Source organism: Sapajus apella, unplaced genomic scaffold (assembly GCF_009761245.1).
Source record: "Sapajus apella isolate SASKATOON/1434 unplaced genomic scaffold, GSC_monkey_1.0 scaffold6, whole genome shotgun sequence".
In the NCBI taxonomy this organism is placed as follows: Eukaryota; Metazoa; Chordata; class Mammalia; order Primates; family Cebidae; genus Sapajus; species Sapajus apella.
Genome location: NW_022436946.1, coordinates 35,495,287 through 35,512,821, shown reverse-complemented (window position 1 = coordinate 35,512,821; position 17,535 = coordinate 35,495,287). Strand labels below are relative to the sequence as shown.

The 17,535-nt window shown below is 37.3% G+C and overlaps 1 protein-coding gene across 2 annotated transcripts in view; it reads right to left on the bottom strand.

The window, feature by feature from the left end:
• The window catches only part of HS3ST5 (heparan sulfate-glucosamine 3-sulfotransferase 5), a 179,095-nt gene extending 177,658 nt beyond the window's left edge, over positions 1-1,437 (bottom strand). Inside the window, exon 1 of one of the 2 annotated variants that reach the window (XM_032274982.1) lies at positions 1,061-1,437. The gene's annotated coding sequence lies outside the window, so the exon portion shown is untranslated. The remainder of the gene's footprint in view (positions 1-1,060) is intronic. The other variant, XM_032274981.1, reaches the window with a different exon arrangement.
• Positions 1,438-17,535: the final 16,098 nt, after the last annotated feature.

The window sequence follows — 17,535 nt, the reverse complement described above, 5'->3', positions numbered from 1 at the left end:
AATTACATATAGGAAACAGAAATATAGTAAAGTGATATTCACCAAATATGCATGTAACTATCCATAAATATATCACATGATTTATAAGTTCTTATTTGATAAGAAAAAATGTAATGGAAAGAGGTATTAAGCAGATTTGTTGTTTTGAAATCTAAGGCTGAGCTTTCAAAATGAAGAGAAAAAGATACAATCCTCAAAATTTAGAAACACTTTGCCAATCCTAGTAATTACTCATTATTTTCACCTTTTAGAAATTTCTTATAATTAGATACAATAACCTTAAAAATCTAAATAAATTGAAACAATACACACAACAGAGCAACAGCTAAAGAGAACAATGACAGGGCTATCACTCTGAAAGAGAGATAGTGATGCCTGGAAATTAGCTCATCATAATGAACTTTAAAAGGGAATATTAATGAAAATTAATAACTCAAATTAGGGGTGTAAAAAGGGAGCATCAGTTTAGCATTTCTGTAACAAAATTACTCCTTCCTGATTTATTCTTATGACTATAGGACACAACCAACATAACAGATCATGTCTAGCATAAAGTTTGAAAATGAGAAATAGATTGAATTGAATGTCAATTTCAGTGTTTCTCAAAGGCCTAAGACACAGGCATCAGGATGACCTGGGAGTGCATAAATGTAAAAATACATACCTTATGCCACATCCCATCCCTTGTGGATCTATGTTTCTGTGAACTATCCCTAGGGATCAGCATTTTAAGGATCCCTCCTGCCAACTTCATGTGACTCCTGTGCACATTAAACTTTGAGAACCACAGTATGTTACACTTTTTAGCATAATACTGATTATCAAATGTAAAGGTTTCTACTTTAATCTTCTTGTATTTACATTTACATGACATATAACAATTTTTAAATATTATGTTTTATTTATTTCCCCTTTTTGCTGTGGAACTACACATACATGGATATTTTTTCTTAAATTTAATAGTTACTTTCACTTTCTTATATTTTATTTAAATATATCATTACTTTTGATGTTATTAAGAGTTATGCAAGAATGTGTGTTACCCCACAAATTCACTTACCTTCAAATCCTTGTGCTCATTCAGAAATTTTTCAACATATATGGTGGAAACTTTCAAAGGAATATATGTAGTAGATTCTCTCTTTAATTTCCAAGGGATTTAAGACAGGCCAAGGAGACTCTTGGGGTAGCTGCCAGAAATGCCGTTGAGAAGACACCAATGCTGCAGACAGTGAGTACCTGATTATCTCTAAACAGAACAGAAAAACAAGTGGTTGGTCACCTTTAATTCATAGAGAATCTGCTATGGAGAAAGTTATTTTCAGTGTTACTAAATTTAAACTTGGCCTGGGTTTGCTGCTCCCTGATTTAGCACAGATGTCATTTAAAATTTCATGTCATTGTGAAGTCAGAATTACATGATGCTGCCTGCAGAGCATTCTGGTTGCATTCCTATTGCTTTAATTGACTATTTTTTCTAAACATTGCATCAAGTGATATCATTACTAATTCTATTTTTGATATGCAGGTGCTACATTTTGCTGCTGAATTTCTAAGTCAGGTTGATGAAGTCTCTTGGAAATATTTCTTTACATGACTCTCTATCACCCTTGTAAAAGATAAAATGGAAAACTTTTGCTAAATCCTAATGGAATCATCTGGCAATTTTGCTATATTTCCTTTCACATGGGTAATGCTTGCCAAGATAATTATACATAAACAAGAAAATATTCTTTTTAGTCAAAATGTGTTGCCTGTTCAGGAAAACCGAAATTCTAGCATTTTTGTTGAATGAGTTAAGTAGAAATTGATAGTGGTTGACAGAAAAAGAGAAGAAAACATCTATTTTTAAAAGTGGTAATCAACCATGCATGTACTTTCCTAAAAAATAGAGGAAATAGGCCAGGCACAGTGGCTCAGGCTTATAATCTCAGCACTTTGGGAGGCTGAGGTGGGCGGATCATGAGATCAGGAGATAGAGACCATCCTGGCTAACATGGTGAAACCTCGTCTCTACTAAAAATACAAAAAAGATTAGCCGGGGATGGTGGCATGTGCCTGCACTCCCAGCTACTTGGGAGGCTGAGGCAGGAGAATTGCTTGAAACCTGGGAGGCAGAAAGTGAGCCGAGATCATGCCATTGCACTCCAGCCTGGGCAACAAGAGTGAAACACTGTCTCAAAAAAAAAAAAAAAAAAAAAAAGAATAGAGGAAATGAAATATACAGATAAATACATGGTCAAAAACAAAATGACAAGAGTGTATACACATGCAAACTCAGAGTACACTGTATAGCAATAGTTGTCAGAGAAGATTCTATTGCTTGGCCAACCAAAAACTGTTCCCAACTCTCTTCTTTCTTGCTATATATCTCACAAATAGAGAACAGAAAATTAAATGTTCACTTTCTGATTCTTCCTTACTGCTAAGAACGGTCATGTGACCCCATTTTGGCTCCCAATTTGGGCTCATAAGCTATAAGAAGCGTGCTGGGGAGCATTCCCAAGATGGCCAAATAAGAGGCAGCTCCAGAAAGCAAATCCCAGTGAGAGAGACTCAGAAGCCATATGGTCTCCATAATTCCAAATGAGGCACCAGGTTCATTTTGTGGGTCTGGTTGGACAGTGGATATAAACCAAACAGGGAAAGTTGAGGCAAGGTGGGGCACTGCCCCACCCAGGAGGTGCATGCAATTGACTGGAGGACCAGGGGATCTCCCACTCTGGGACTTCGGTTCGGATACAGTGTTCCACCCAAGCCCTCTACAACTCACAGAACAGGAGATCTTCACCAGGCTGCAAAGTCTCAGCGAGCTACCTGAACAGGGCAGAACAGCAACTTCGGTTGGCATTGGGGCTGTCAGCATAGATCTAGGTGGAAGCAATGGCTGATGCCAAAGCCAGAAAGCCTGCTGGATGGAGCCATCCACACCCCAGAAAGAAGGGGAACTGAAAAGAGGGAAACAGCCCATACTGCAGGACGGGTCCCCCCGCAAAAAGCCCAGCAGGCTAAAAAACTCCCACTCCAGAGTTTCGCACCCAGAACATCAGTTAGAGAGCAACCAGGAATGATCGAGCTCAATGGGGGAAGGGAAGCCGCTGTTGCAGAAGCCTTTCCCTGAGTAAATAAAAGACACAGCAGCTCCACTGAACCCGTGGCGGCCAAGCAGTGCCTCTGTAGGCAAAGGAAAGGCTGCCTCCCCAAGCAGCTACCTGAAATCAAAACTACGTAAATCCATTGAGATGGGAAGAAACCAGTGCAAGAAGAATGAAGCCATCAAAAACCAGAACGCCTCTCCCCAACCATGAAATCACAACTCCTCACCAGCAAGGGAACAGAGCTGGATGGAGAACAAATTTGATGAATTGACAGAAGCAGGCTTTAGAAGGTGGGTAATAACAAACTTCTCTGAGTTAAAGGAAGATGTTCTATCCCAATGCAAAGAAACTAAAAACCTTGGAAAAGGTTAGAAGAAATGCTAACTAGAGTAACCAGTTTTGAGAAGAACACAAATGACTTGATGGAGATGAAAAATACAGCACAAGAACTTCGAGAAGCACACACAAGTTTCAATAGCTGAATAGATCAAGCAGAAGAAAGGATATCAGAGATTGAAGATCAACTCGGTGAAATGAGAAGGTAAGAAAAGGGAACAAAGAGTGAAAAAAAATGAACAAAGCCTTCAAGAAATATGAGATTATGTGAAAAGACCTAATCTACACTTGATTGGTGTACCGGAAGATGACGGTGAGAACGAATCCAAGCTGGAAAACACTCTTCAGGATATTATCCAGGAGAACTTCCCCAACCTAGCAAGGCAGGCCAACATTCAAACATAGGAAATACAGAGAACACCACAACGATACTCCTCTAGAAGAGCAACCCCAAGGTACATAATCGTCAGTTTCACCAGGGTTGAAACAAAGGAAAAAATACTAAGGGCAGCCAGAGAGAAAGGTCGGATCACCTACAAAGGAAAGCACATCAGACTCACAGTGGATTTCTCAGCAGAAACCCTACAAGCCAGAAGAGAGTGGGGGCCAATATTCAACATATTTAGAGAAAAGAACTTTCAACCAGAATTTCATATCCAGCCAAACTAAGCTTCATAAGTGATGGAGAAATAAAATCGTTTATGGACAAACAATTGCTGAGAGATTTTGTCACTACCAGGCCTGCCCTACAAGAGCTCCTGAAGGAAGCACGAAACACAGAAAGGAAAAACCAGTACCAGCCACTGCAAAAAGAACCAAATGATAAAGACCAATGATGCAATGAAGAAATTACACCAACCAAAGGGCAAAACAACCAACCAGTAATAAAATGGCAGGATCAAATTCACACATACAATATTAACATTAAATGTAAATGGACTAAATGCCTAATCAAAAGACACAGACAGGCAAATTGGATAAAAAGATAAGAACCATTGGTGTGCTGTATTCAGGAGACCCATCTCATGTGCAAAGACACACAGAGACTCAAAATAAAGGGATGGAAGAAGATTTGCCAAGCAAATGGAGAGCAAAAAAAAGCAGGTGTGGCAGTCCTAGTCTCTGATAAAATGGACTTCAAACCAACAAAAATCAAAAGAGACAAAGAAAGGCATTATATAATGGCAAAAGGATCAATACAGCAAGAAGACCTAACTATTCTAAATATATATGCCCCCTCAGATACATAAAGCAAGTCCTTAAAGAACTTCAAAGAGACTTAGACTCCCGCACAATAGTAGTGGAAGACTTTAACACTCCATTCTCAGTATTAGGCAGATCAACAAGACAAAAAATCAACAAGAAAATCCAGGACTTGAATGCTGATCTGGACCAAGCAAACTTAATAGACATTTATAGAACTCAGAATCCCAAATCCACAGAATATACATTCTTCTCAGCACCACATCGCACTTACTCTAAAATCAACCACATAAATGGAAGTAAATCACTCTTCACCAAGTGCAAAAGAATGGAAATCATAACAGTCTCTCAGAACACAGTGCAATCAAATTAGAACTCTAGATTAAGAAACAAACTCAAAACCATACAACTTCATGGAAAATGAACAATTGGCTCCTGAATGTCATCTGGATAAACAATGAAATGAAGGCAGAAATAAAGCTGTTCTTTGAAAACAACGAGAATGAAGACACAATATACCAGAATCTCTGGGACATATTTAAAGCAGTGTCTAGAGGGAAATTCATAGCAATAAATGCCCACATGAGGAGAAAGGAAAGATCTAAAATCAACACCCTATCATCAAAATTGAAAGAGTTAGAGGAGCAAGATCAAAAAACCTCAAAAGCTAGTAGAAGACAAAAAATAACTAAGATCAGAGCAGAACTGAAGGAGATAGAGAAGTAAAAAACCCTTCAAAAAATCAACAAATCCAGGAGCTAGTTTTTCGAAAAGATCAACAAAATAGATAGACTGGTAGTCAGACTAATAAAAAAGAAAAGGGCAAAGAATCAAATAGATGCAATAAAAAATGATAAAAGATATTACCACCAATTCCACAGAAATACAAGCTACCATCAGAGATTACTACAAACAAATCTATGCACATAAACCAGTAAATCTAGAAGAAATGGATAAATTCCTTGATGCTTGCACTCTCCAAAGACTAAACCAGGAAGAATATGAAACCCTGAATAGACTAATAACAAGGGCTGAAGTTGTGGCAGCAATTAATAGCCTACCAATTAAAAGAAGCCCAGTTCCAGATGGGTTTACAGCCGAATTCTACAAGACGTACAAAAGGAGCTGGTACCATTCCTTCTGAAGCTATTCCAAACAATATAAAAAGAGAGAATCCTCCCCAACTCATTTTATGAGACCAATATCATCTTAATACCAAAACCTGGCAGAGATGCAACAAAAAAAGAAAACTTTAGGGCAATATCCATGATGAACATCAGTGCAAAAATCTTCAATAAAATACTGGCAAACAGAGTGCAACAGCAAATCAAAAAGCTTATTCATCATGATCAAGGAGGCTTCATCCCAGGGATGCAAAGCAGGTTCAACATATGCAAGGCTATAAACGTAATCCATCACATAAACAGAACCAAAGACAAAAAACACACGATTATCTCCATAGATGCAGAGAAGGCCTTTGACAAAATTCAACAGCGCTTTATGCTAAAACCCCTCAATAAACTAGATATCAATGGAACATATCACAAAGTAATAAAAGCTATTTATGACAAACCCACAGCCAATATTATATGAACAGGCAAAAACTGGAAGCATTTCCTTTGAAATCTGGCACAAGACAAGGATGCCCTCTCTTACCACTTCTATTCAATATAGTATTGGAATTTCTAGTCAGAGCAATCATGCATGAAAAAGAAATAAAGGGGATTCAATTAGGAAAGGAGGAAGCCAAATTGTCTTTATTTGCAAATGACATGATTGTATATCTAGAAGACCCCATTGTCTCAGCCTCAAATCTCCTTAAACTGATAAGCAACTTTAGCAGTCTCAGGATACAAAATCAATGTGCAGAAATCACAAGCATTTCTATACAGCAATAGCAGACAAACAGAGTCAAATCAAAAGTGAACTCCCATTCTCAATTGCTACAAAGAGAATAAAATACCTAGGAACACAACTGGCAAAGGATATGAAGGACCTCTTCAAGGAGAACTACAAACCACTGCTCAATGAAATAAGAGAGGACATAAACGGATGGAAAAACATTCCATGCTCATGATTGGGAAGAATCAACACCGTGAAAATGGCAATACTGCCCAAAGTAATTTATAGATTAAATGCTATCCCCATCAAGCTACCAATGACCTTCTTCACAGAACTGGAAAAAACCACATCAAACTTCATATGGAAGCAAAAGAGAGCCTGCATAGCCAAGGCAATCCTAAGCAAAAAGAACAAATCTGGAGGCATCCTGCTGCCTGACTTCAAACTATACTACAAGGCCACAGTTATCAAAACAGCATGGTACTGGTACCAAAACAGAGACATAGACCAATGGAACAGAACAGAGGCCTCAGAAGCAACACTACACATCTGAAATGATCTGCTCTTTGACAAACCTGAGAAAAACAAGCAATGGGGAAAGGATTCCCTATTTAATAAATGGTGTTGGGAAAACTGGCTAGCAATGTGCAGAAAGCAAAAATTGGACCCCTTCCTGACACCTTACACCAAAATTAACTCCAGATGGATTAAAGACTTAAACATAAGACCTACCACCATAAAAACCCTAGAAGAAAATCTAGGCAAAACCATTCAGGACATAGGCGTAGGCAAGGACTTCATGACCAAAACACCAAAAGCATTGGCAACAAAAGCCAAAATAGACAAATGGGACCTAATCAAACTCCACAGCTTCTGCACAGCAAAAGAAACAGTCATTAGAGTGAATCGGCAACCAACAGAATGGGAAAAAATTTTTGCAGTTTACCCATCTGACAAAGGGCTGATATCCGTAATTTACAAAGAACTAAAACAGATTTACAAGAAAAAAGGAAACAACCCCATTCAAAAGTGGGCAAAGGATACAAACAGATGCTTTACAAAAGAAGACATACATGAGGCCAACAAACATATGAAAAAATGCTCATCGTCACTGGTCATCAGAGAAATGCAAATCAAAACTACATTGAGATACCATCTCACGCCAGTTAGAATGGCGATCATTAAAAAATCGGGAGACAACAGATGCTGGGAAGGATGTGGAGAAATAGGAACACTGTTACACTGTTGGTGGGAGTGTAAATTAGTTCAACCATTGTGGAAGACAGTGTGGCGATTCCTCAAGGACCTAGAAATAGAAATTCCATTTGACTCAGCAATCCCATTACTGGGTATATATCCAAAGGATTGTAAATCATTCTACGATAAGGACACATGCACACGAATGTTCATTGCAGCATTGTTTACAATAGCAAAGACCTGGAACCAACCCAAATGCCCATCGACGATAGACTGGACAGGGAAAATGTGGTACATATACACCATGGAATATTATGCAGCCATAAAAAACGATGAGTTCGTGTCCTTTGTAGGGACATGGATGAACCTGGAAACCATCATTCTCAGCAAACTGACAGAAGAGCAGAAGATCAAACACAGCATGTTCTCACTCATAGGCGGGTGTTGAACAATGAGAACACATGGACACAGGGAGGGGAGCACTACACACTGGAGTCTGTTGGGGGGAAATAGGGGAGGGACAGTGAGGGGTGGGGATTTGGAGAGAGATAGCAAGGGGAGAAATGCCAGGTGTAGGTGATGGGGAGGAAGGTAGCAAATCACACTGCCACATGTGTACCTATGCAACAATCTTGCATGTTCTTCACATGTACCCCAAAACCTAAAATGCAATAAAATAAATTTTTTAAAAAAAGACTTAACTTCTTAAAGCATTGATCACACTGGATCCCTATTCTGTTCAAAACACAGGAGCTCTGTTTGTTTATTGAATGAAGTTTGATATAGTTTGAATATTTGTTCCTGCCCAGATCCTATGGTGAACTGTAATCCCCATTGTTGAAGGAGGGGCCTGGTGGGAGGTGACTGGATCATGGGGGTGGATTTCTCATGAATGGTTTAGCAGCAACCCTTGGTACTGTTCTTGTGATAGTTCTCATGAGATATGGTCATTTAAATGGGTTTATAACTGAACCCATAAAAACCTTCCCCTTAAACACAGCCTTTCTCCAGTGTTCTCGTTTTGTAAATAGCACCATCAGTCATTATTTGAATAAGCCAAAAACCAAGATCTTAGATCTTTTAAAAAGGTTGCTCCTGCTTTCACCATGTGTGTGCCTGCTGCCATTTGCCTTCTGCCATGATTGTAAGCTTCCTGAAGCCTCCCTAGAAACCAAGCAGATGCCAGCACTATGCTTCCTGAAAAGCCTGAAGAACTATGGGCCAATTAAGCCTCATTTATTTATAAGTTACCCAGTCTCAGGTATTTCTTTATAGCAACACAAGAATGGTCTAATACAAAGTCCAAGGTCCTTAACCTGGTATTTAAGTTTCCCTATAACATGAAGGCTTCTAGATTTCCCATCCCCTTATGAACACTCCAGGTGGTTTGCTGGGTGGATTTATTCCCACTCCAAAGTTGCACTCTAATTTGCTTAAGATAATCAGTGTATCTCAACCTCTACCTGTAACGATAGGAATGAGCACATGGCCTTATTAGGTCAGTTGATCTCCATTCTGAGGCTTTGGTTACCGTATTCTGAAACAAACAAACAAAAAGCTCTGTTTTTGTTTTTACTACTGGTAGTCATATTGGGATCATGAGAGGAGAGCCTGCATGAAACTAAGTGAACACCAACGATACAGAGCTGTGAAACAGAAAAAGAGGAACTGGGTTCTGAGCCTGTTGTTTCACAATTGGTGAGATATTTGCTTGCAAGGGGAATATCCTAAACATTTCAATTAAATGTGAATCTAGAGATTCCTTTTCTGAATTAAGCCACTTTGGGTTAGTATTTCCATTACTTTCAATTAAAAATATATTTTTCATCTATTTCTATTTTTATTGTGTGCCTACCAATTTCATTCACTTTACTCATCTCTCTTATTATCCATATTCTGCCTTTTTTCATGATTCAGCTCACCTCCTCCATTAAACTTTCCAGATTCTTCTAATTCATAATGAGAAAATCTTAAATAGAAACCACTTTATTATCCACTGTATATCTTAATAAGAGAGCTCATGAAGGTCTATGACCAATCATTTGGTGAGGATTCTCAAATTTTATCTTTAACTTAACATTTTTCCCCTTATTTCCATAGTTATTTATTTATTGTAGTTTTAGCAGAGACAAGGTTTCTTCATGTTACACAGCTGGTCTCAAACAATCCACCTGCCTCAGCTTCTCAAAGTGCTGGGATTACAGGCATGGGTCACCATGCTTGGCCCATACTTTTATTTCTAGTTGAATAGTTGATATGTCAACTTGAATGTTTTGAAGATTCTCCAAACTGAATTTGTTTGCAACTAAATCCATAAAAACCTTCCTCTTAACACAACCTCATCCAGTGTTCTCTTTTTGTAAACAGCACCATCAGTCACCAGTTGAATAAGCCAAAATCCAAATTCTTCAACCCTTTAACAAGGAATCAAGTAGATTTGATACTTCTTTTCTTCCTTAGGTTCATTATCTAATCATCAGATCCTTTTGATTTTACTTCATAAATAATTTTCAAACCTACGTCACTACTTTTCTCTGTATATCCTCCTCTTTTCTTCCTTCTCCTCTACCACCATCAAAACCTTGTCTGTTTCCTTCCAGTATATTTTTCACAGGGCATTTAGAGTGATCTCTAAAAAAACACAATTAATCATGCCAATCCCTTGTATAAAAACCTTCAATATCTTTCCAATGTTCTCAGGCTAAAGAAAGATAACACTTTACTGTGATCTCATATCATCTGATGCCTGTCTAACTCTCTCACCTCATCTCCCTAGATAAGACACTCTTTTTTTTCATTTTTAGATACCCAACATTTAGCAGAGTCTTTAGTACATAGTAGGTGCTCAATAAATATTTGTTGAATAAATGAACAATTACTTTGCAATCACTCTTGAATCATGAAGCACCTTGTTTTATAAATTTTTCCTTCATATATTATTGTCTGAATTACTTATAAGTATATTGAAGATAAAGATATGTCTTATATTACTTCATATCTTATAAGGGAATGCCATGCAAGCAGTATGGGATCAGAAGGTATTTGATTTTATCAATATTAATAATTCAACTCTGAATACTTTTTAAAAGGTCGAAGTTGATTCTGTCTCTCACAATGGCTAGATTACCACTTTTCCATAAGATCAGAAATGAGCCGGCTGGGCGTGGTGGCTCACACCTGTAATCCCAGCACTTTGGGAGGCAGAGGCAGGCATATCAGAAGATTGAGACATCCTGGCCAACATGGGGAAACCCTGTCTCTACAAAAATACAAAAATTAGCTGGGTGTGGTGGCACGTGCCTGTAATTCCAGCTACTCGGGAGGCTGAGGCACGAGAACAGCTTGAATCCAGGAGGTGGAGGTTGCAGTGAACCGAGATTGTGCCACTGTATTCCAGCCTCGTGACAGAGTGAGACTCTATTTCAAAAAAAGAAAAGAGCCAGAAGAAATATATTATTACTCTGCCAAAAGTGTAGCAAAAAATAGAAAATTTGTGTCTCATCAGAATTTTACAGAATTTATACAGATTAATTATAAAGAAGCTGCTTTTCTGCATGACAAAATCCTCAGCTAAGCCTTGAGTTCTATGGACACTCAAGCATGTTTGCTATTTTCATGATCATATTTTCAAATATTTTATATTTCTCTTTAGACATCATTTATCCTTGAAAAATAGAAAAAAAATACATTTAATAACTAAGAGCTGAAGTCTTTTTGAGTTAGAGACTGATTATTTTAGAAAACAGTTACCCCACGTACAAATTCATTCCTAGTTAGTAGATATTTACCGGAAAAGAACAAAAGGATCTTCAGAGATTTAAAAGTAGGTATGAAATTCTAGCCTATTTTATATACTAGTGTCACTCCAAATAAGAGAAATATTTCCCGGAGTAGCCTAAATTGAGAACATGCATAGGGAACCTACAAGCAATGAAAACAGTGGGGCTGGGAACGTATCATGTTAAACAGGAGGACACAGAGATACCTGCTTCTCCAGGTTTCTAACTGTGTTAGCTGTGGCCAGACAATGTTTTCCAAGTTGGAGAACAGTAGGTAGAATTAGGATTGGAGAGATCCAAACGGAAGAGAGGTAGGAAATGTAAGAGTAGACAATGCAAATTTTGTGCCTGAATAATATTCCTGAGTAGGCTTAATCTTCTGGTTCTAAAAAACAAGTTGAAGTTTGCCTAAGGCATATTTATACAAGAAGTAATTGCCTTTGGGTTTCTATATACCTGTTATTCAGTTATAAATACCTTCTAGTTTTCTCAGCGTATTAAATATGTTACAGAATTACTAAAATTACAAAAAATATATACATGTATATATGTATATGAAAAAGAAAAAATATAAAAAAAGACCTCCTACATGAAATGCATTTTGAGAATGACTAAACATAGTTCTCTTAAAAATTCCAGAGCAGGCTACTTTACACTTTTTCCCTAGAGTACTAAAAGATATTTTAGGAAACTAGTGAATCATGATTTAATATTCAATTGCTTTTCAAGCAAAATAAGAAATTCCACCAGAGTGTCAGTCATGATTTCATTTTTCCTGAAACATAAACTCCAAGGGATAGGCTGAAGCTGCACTGTTTATTTTGCTTCTCTGTATATAAATAAAAAATGAGATTAACAGAATGATGGAAGAATAGATTCTTATGCTCTGCCTCTTCCTACATGCTTCTTTTCTGTACGTGGGGGGAAAAACAAATTTTCATATGTAGGATACTTCACTTGCTAAACTTTTTGTTTTTTTAAAAAATAACTTCTGAATCTTTTGACAAAATTGTGTTTATCTCCTGCATGAAAATTGATATATGTTCTAAACTTATAGCACAAACCTTTTATATTTCTTTAAAAATTCTTTTTCTGGGGCTGGGTGGTGTGGCTCACATCTATAATCCTAGCACGCTGGGAAACTGAGGTGGGGTGGGCAGATCACCTGAGGTCAGGAGTTCAAGACCAGCCTGGCCAACATGGTAAAATGCTGTCTTACTAAAAATACAAAAATTAGCCAGGTGTGGTGGCAGGCACCTATAGTCCCAGCTACTCCAGAGGCTGAGGCAGGAAAATTGCTTGAACCTGGGAAGCAGAGGTTGCAGTGAGCTGAGATTGAGCCACTGTACTCCAGCCTGGGCAACAGAGCAAAGCTCTGTCTCATAAAACAAAACAAAACAAACAACAAAAAACCCCCAAAACAAACAAACCAAAAGTTCTTTTTCTAAGAATATGAGATTGCCCATTTACATATACTTTACACAGACATTCTTCCAATATTGGATAAGATGGTAAAAAGCTTTTAAAATTTATCTCCAGTTCAAAGATTTAGAATACCCTATGATGGCTCCTATTAATAAAAAGTAAAATTATTCCTCATAATTTAAAAAATTTCCCAAAGAAACAAGAGAAATAATAATGTATAAGAACTAAACAAGTAAAAAAAAATACACGTACATTGTAACTCCTAGATGATCAGCTTTCTGTGATTTTCTCAATAAATGAGTGACAGAAGAGTCTGGGAACTCCCAATACTCCATTAAAGTGATCTAAAAAGAATATCATTACAAGGAGACAGAACTGGAATGTGATTAGAGAAACTAAAATTGTATTATAACAGGGAGGAGAGGGCTAGATGAGAGTAGCACTGAAAATTTTGGAATTGTTTTCTTCTTAATAGGATCCATCTCCCACAAAACAATTCTTCCATGGAATCCTAGAGTCTTTGGAACATTGTTTGACCACCACCAGCTTTGAGAAGGAAGAGAAAATCCAGGAGTCAGAAGAGAAACCATGTTGATCAGGATCCTACACCCTCTAGGTAATGGCAGAAGTCACTTATTTAGATGATCCCACAGATTTCCATTTATCTGGTTGTGTATCCCTTGCAACAATCCATATTCACTGATCAATTCACACGCCAGAAAACGTGGTCCAGGTAGGGGACACAGAGAATACTAGTGTTTTGGAAACAGTAGTGGTCAGGAGTGGTCTCCATTCATGAACCAACCTTGTAGTTCAGAAATTTCAGCTCCTAATGAGCCTGACCAGAATGAGAGTGCCTCCTTGAGCCAGACTCTCAGGTTGATAATTCAGAAATCTGTACCCTGAACAGTGCTACATTCCACAAGGGCTGACCTATTATGGAGTTCATTATAGACAGCCACCTGGTCTACTTTGTTCAACACCCTGATCTTCCTCACTCTGTAGTCCTACTATTGGCATTTATTTCAGGTCTTCTAAAAAAGTGATTATTAAGACATCTGCCATTTATGAATTTCTGTATATTTTATATTATAGTGGTAGTAGAAATCATACACAACTCACATAAGGTAATATCCACTTATACACACATACACTCAGGTCAACTATTCAATTAGGTAAATACATCTTTATTGAATAATTGTAATAGGCTGAAAAATTTTGTGAATGGATATAGCTTTACTCATAATTCACAGCATATCCTTACACTTACATGTTTTTTCTTAACTGTTTCTTCTTTACTTTCAACTCCTTTAAAGTATACTTGTTTATTTGCTTTTGATTAATAACAAAAAATTTTAAAAAGCTGAATTTTTCTGTGCTGTTTTGGGGAGAAGGAGTTGTGGGTACATTTCTCTGCTGATAATAGAATATTTGGCTTATAGTGGATGCTGAAAGCATGATGATGATCCCTATACACAATATTTTGCATGTACGCAAAAGAGAAAAATGTTTCTAGTCTTTATCTACTATCGTTTTCATTTATTTCTGGTACCAGCCAGACAGAAGATTTGCATTACTTCTGAGCATAGGCATGATGTATTTAGATATGCTTTTCCATCTTTCCAGAAGATAAAACCTATGCCATGTAACAATTGGCACTTCGATTGTATGCTGTATTGAAATATTTTAGACTTTGATAGGTTCAATAGATATAAACATACAGAAAAGATAGATGTTAAAGAAAAGGAAAATGTTGAACTGTCTCCATCTTCAGTACTGCTGACACTGGGCTCATGTTATCAGTTCCACTTTCTCAGAATGTTACACAGAAAGTGAGCTATCCATACTTTTTATGATGACCTTAAAAATGAGTCTATATGTGCTAAAATGACGTTAAGACATCTTCTTGACTTATATAAAATGCAAGTTGTAAATATGTTTTGAAAACTCTGTTTTGGGTACATTTCTCTGCTGTGCAGCTAAAGACTAGTATACTTTTGATGAAAGACAAGGAGGTAAACAGTGCCGGGAAATGTAGACTATTCATGTGTTAATTTATACTATTGCACAGCATCATTTCTCTAGTTGACAAAAAAATCCATTTCAGAGAAAAATTAAGAAATGATATTCTTCTGTTAATGTTAATACCAAGGGAAAGTTCAAATAAGTCAAAAATAAAACAAGATATGGTACTTTTTAAAAATGAAAATAGCTCTTAACTGGGGCTAGGTGATATGGCTTCTAATCTAGGCTCTACTATGGCCTGAGATAAGTTATTTCTTTCCCCCAAATTTTTATTTTGTCTATTCATATGAAAAGTGGTTGGATTAAACCAGAGATTTTTAAACTTTGGCTACATTTTACACTATACCTGGGTGTAAAGAAATACCAATGCCTAGTCCCCATCCTCACAGATTCTGGTGGAGAAACTGAGCCTCAGAAGTTCCCCCATGTGATTTTGCAATCCCCCATGTGATATGCAACCTGAGTTGAGAGTCACCAAATATATGTCCTCCAAGCACCTTTAGTGCTTAAGAGTGTATTATTCTGGAATTTCTGGGAAAAGTTCCTTTACACACACACACACACACACACACACACACACAAACACACACACACACACACACCCACGCCAGGCAAAGTTTGTTCATTAATCTGGACTCTCATTTCTAATCTAATAGTAGTTTTCTAGGTAAGTCAGGTCTATTTTTAATGAAAACCACAGTACCTTTTGTGCAAATTAGGTAAAGTATTAATAAGGAAGATAAGTAAAGAGAAGCAGAGAAACAAAATATAAGCACTGTCAGAATATACGCTTTCTAACAGCAATTTTGTATCTGCCCATCAATGTTTAATACAAATGTTATAAGGTGCTTGTTTACATACAGCAATTTAGAATTCTAAGCTTTTAAAAATTCATCTACTTTAAACATACAAAATACAAAAAGATAATCATGATAGTGAAAACACAAAGTTCACTGCTACAGAAATGTTGAGATTTGGTCTGCTTAAAGGAGACAAAGAGAGGGGGTTGCTTGATGATTATTTATTAAATGACTATAACTCTCACATGAGTAAATATAGACTTTATGTCTATCGAATTATTGGAAAAGAGCTTTCCTAGGAAACAGTTGGTGGCTCTTGCTTTTCTACAGGAAGGTCCAGAAATTGCTCAATAGTGTCTCTATGGACCATACAAACTCAGCCCAGCAGAACTTCTAGTGGTTTGGTCAAAGGAAAGAGCATCAGTGTAGAGGATTGGCTGTGGCATAGTTTGCTTATCTGGCTAGAGGATCACTTTTCCACTATGTGATAAGTTAAAAAAAAGATTTTTCTCGTCTTTAAAAAGATTCTTTCTTGCTATAGATTTAGGATGTACATGTACAGATTTGTTACATGGATATATTGCATGATAGTAGGGTTTGGGCTTTTAGTGTACCCATCACCTGGATAGTAAACATTGTACCCAACAGGTAATAGAAAAAAGAAGGTTAAGAAAGTGTAAAGGAATCATTGGGAGAGGGCTGGTCTAATATTTTGCATTTGCTGACTAAATATCCTGAGATGTCACCAACTACTTATTTTGAGATGGATAATAGACATGATTGACTATTACAGACCTATACCCTGAAGAAAAGAGAAAGGGCCAAGTGTGTTCCCCATAGCCCCCACCATCATATTAACAGGTTATTCTACATAATGTTGTTTTTCAACTCTATGCTCTGCCAGTGCTCCTCTGTACCACTGTTCAGCTAAGTAATATATAAAATCTAGTTTTCTTGTCAGTTTTAAATTTGTAATTATCCCTTGTGCATTTCTGTTTCTAAGTATTTTCACTTTCTCCACTGTTAGCCTTGAGAGCTTTCCAAAGATCATGCTTTTCTATTCTAAGCACTCTGTGTATTGGACATTAAGAAATGCTGAAGGTAATCAGAGATTAAGATTATTTTTAAAAATCACAGGCAAGCTTTCAACTATAAACTTCAAATTTGCGAGCTTTTATACTTTCTTAAGTGATTTCAATTGGCAAAGTTGTTTAATCTCATTATATACATAAAAAATCCTCCTTGATTCGGATTCTGTTATTAATTTTCAGTTAGGAAGAGGCATAGAAACAGGCATGTTCATGTACCAGGGTACCTAGTGGAGAGGATGACTTTCAGTCCCTCGAATCAAGCATACGTTTTGCTTGCCATCCATGCACCCTGATATGAGCTGCATCCACCAGGAGGGAGAGATGCATTTTAACCATTTGCACAAAAGTGCCAACTGGGGCTAAAAGTGGCCCTGCCCCTAATCTTGAAATTGTGATGGTGTTTTCTTGGAGAGGGAAAGATGTATGAGCTAAGTAATAAGTATACACGGATTAGACCTCTGTCTTCTCTCTTCTGTAGTTTTCTGTTGAGCCACAGTTAGGAGGTAGGAGTTGTGTTTGAAACTAGGAGATGGGAACTACAGCCCTGTTTTGCCACCTATACTTAACACTAGCCTCATTTTCTGCAGTTAGATGCAGTTTGCCTCCATCTGGTCTATGAGACACAGCAGCAGGGATGGTGAAATCACCACAGATAGGATGCTGAGAGCTGTATCTGAGAGACTGCCTAATTTTGAGATCCCCCTTTCTGTTTGAAGGGGCTTAATATTCAGGAATAAGT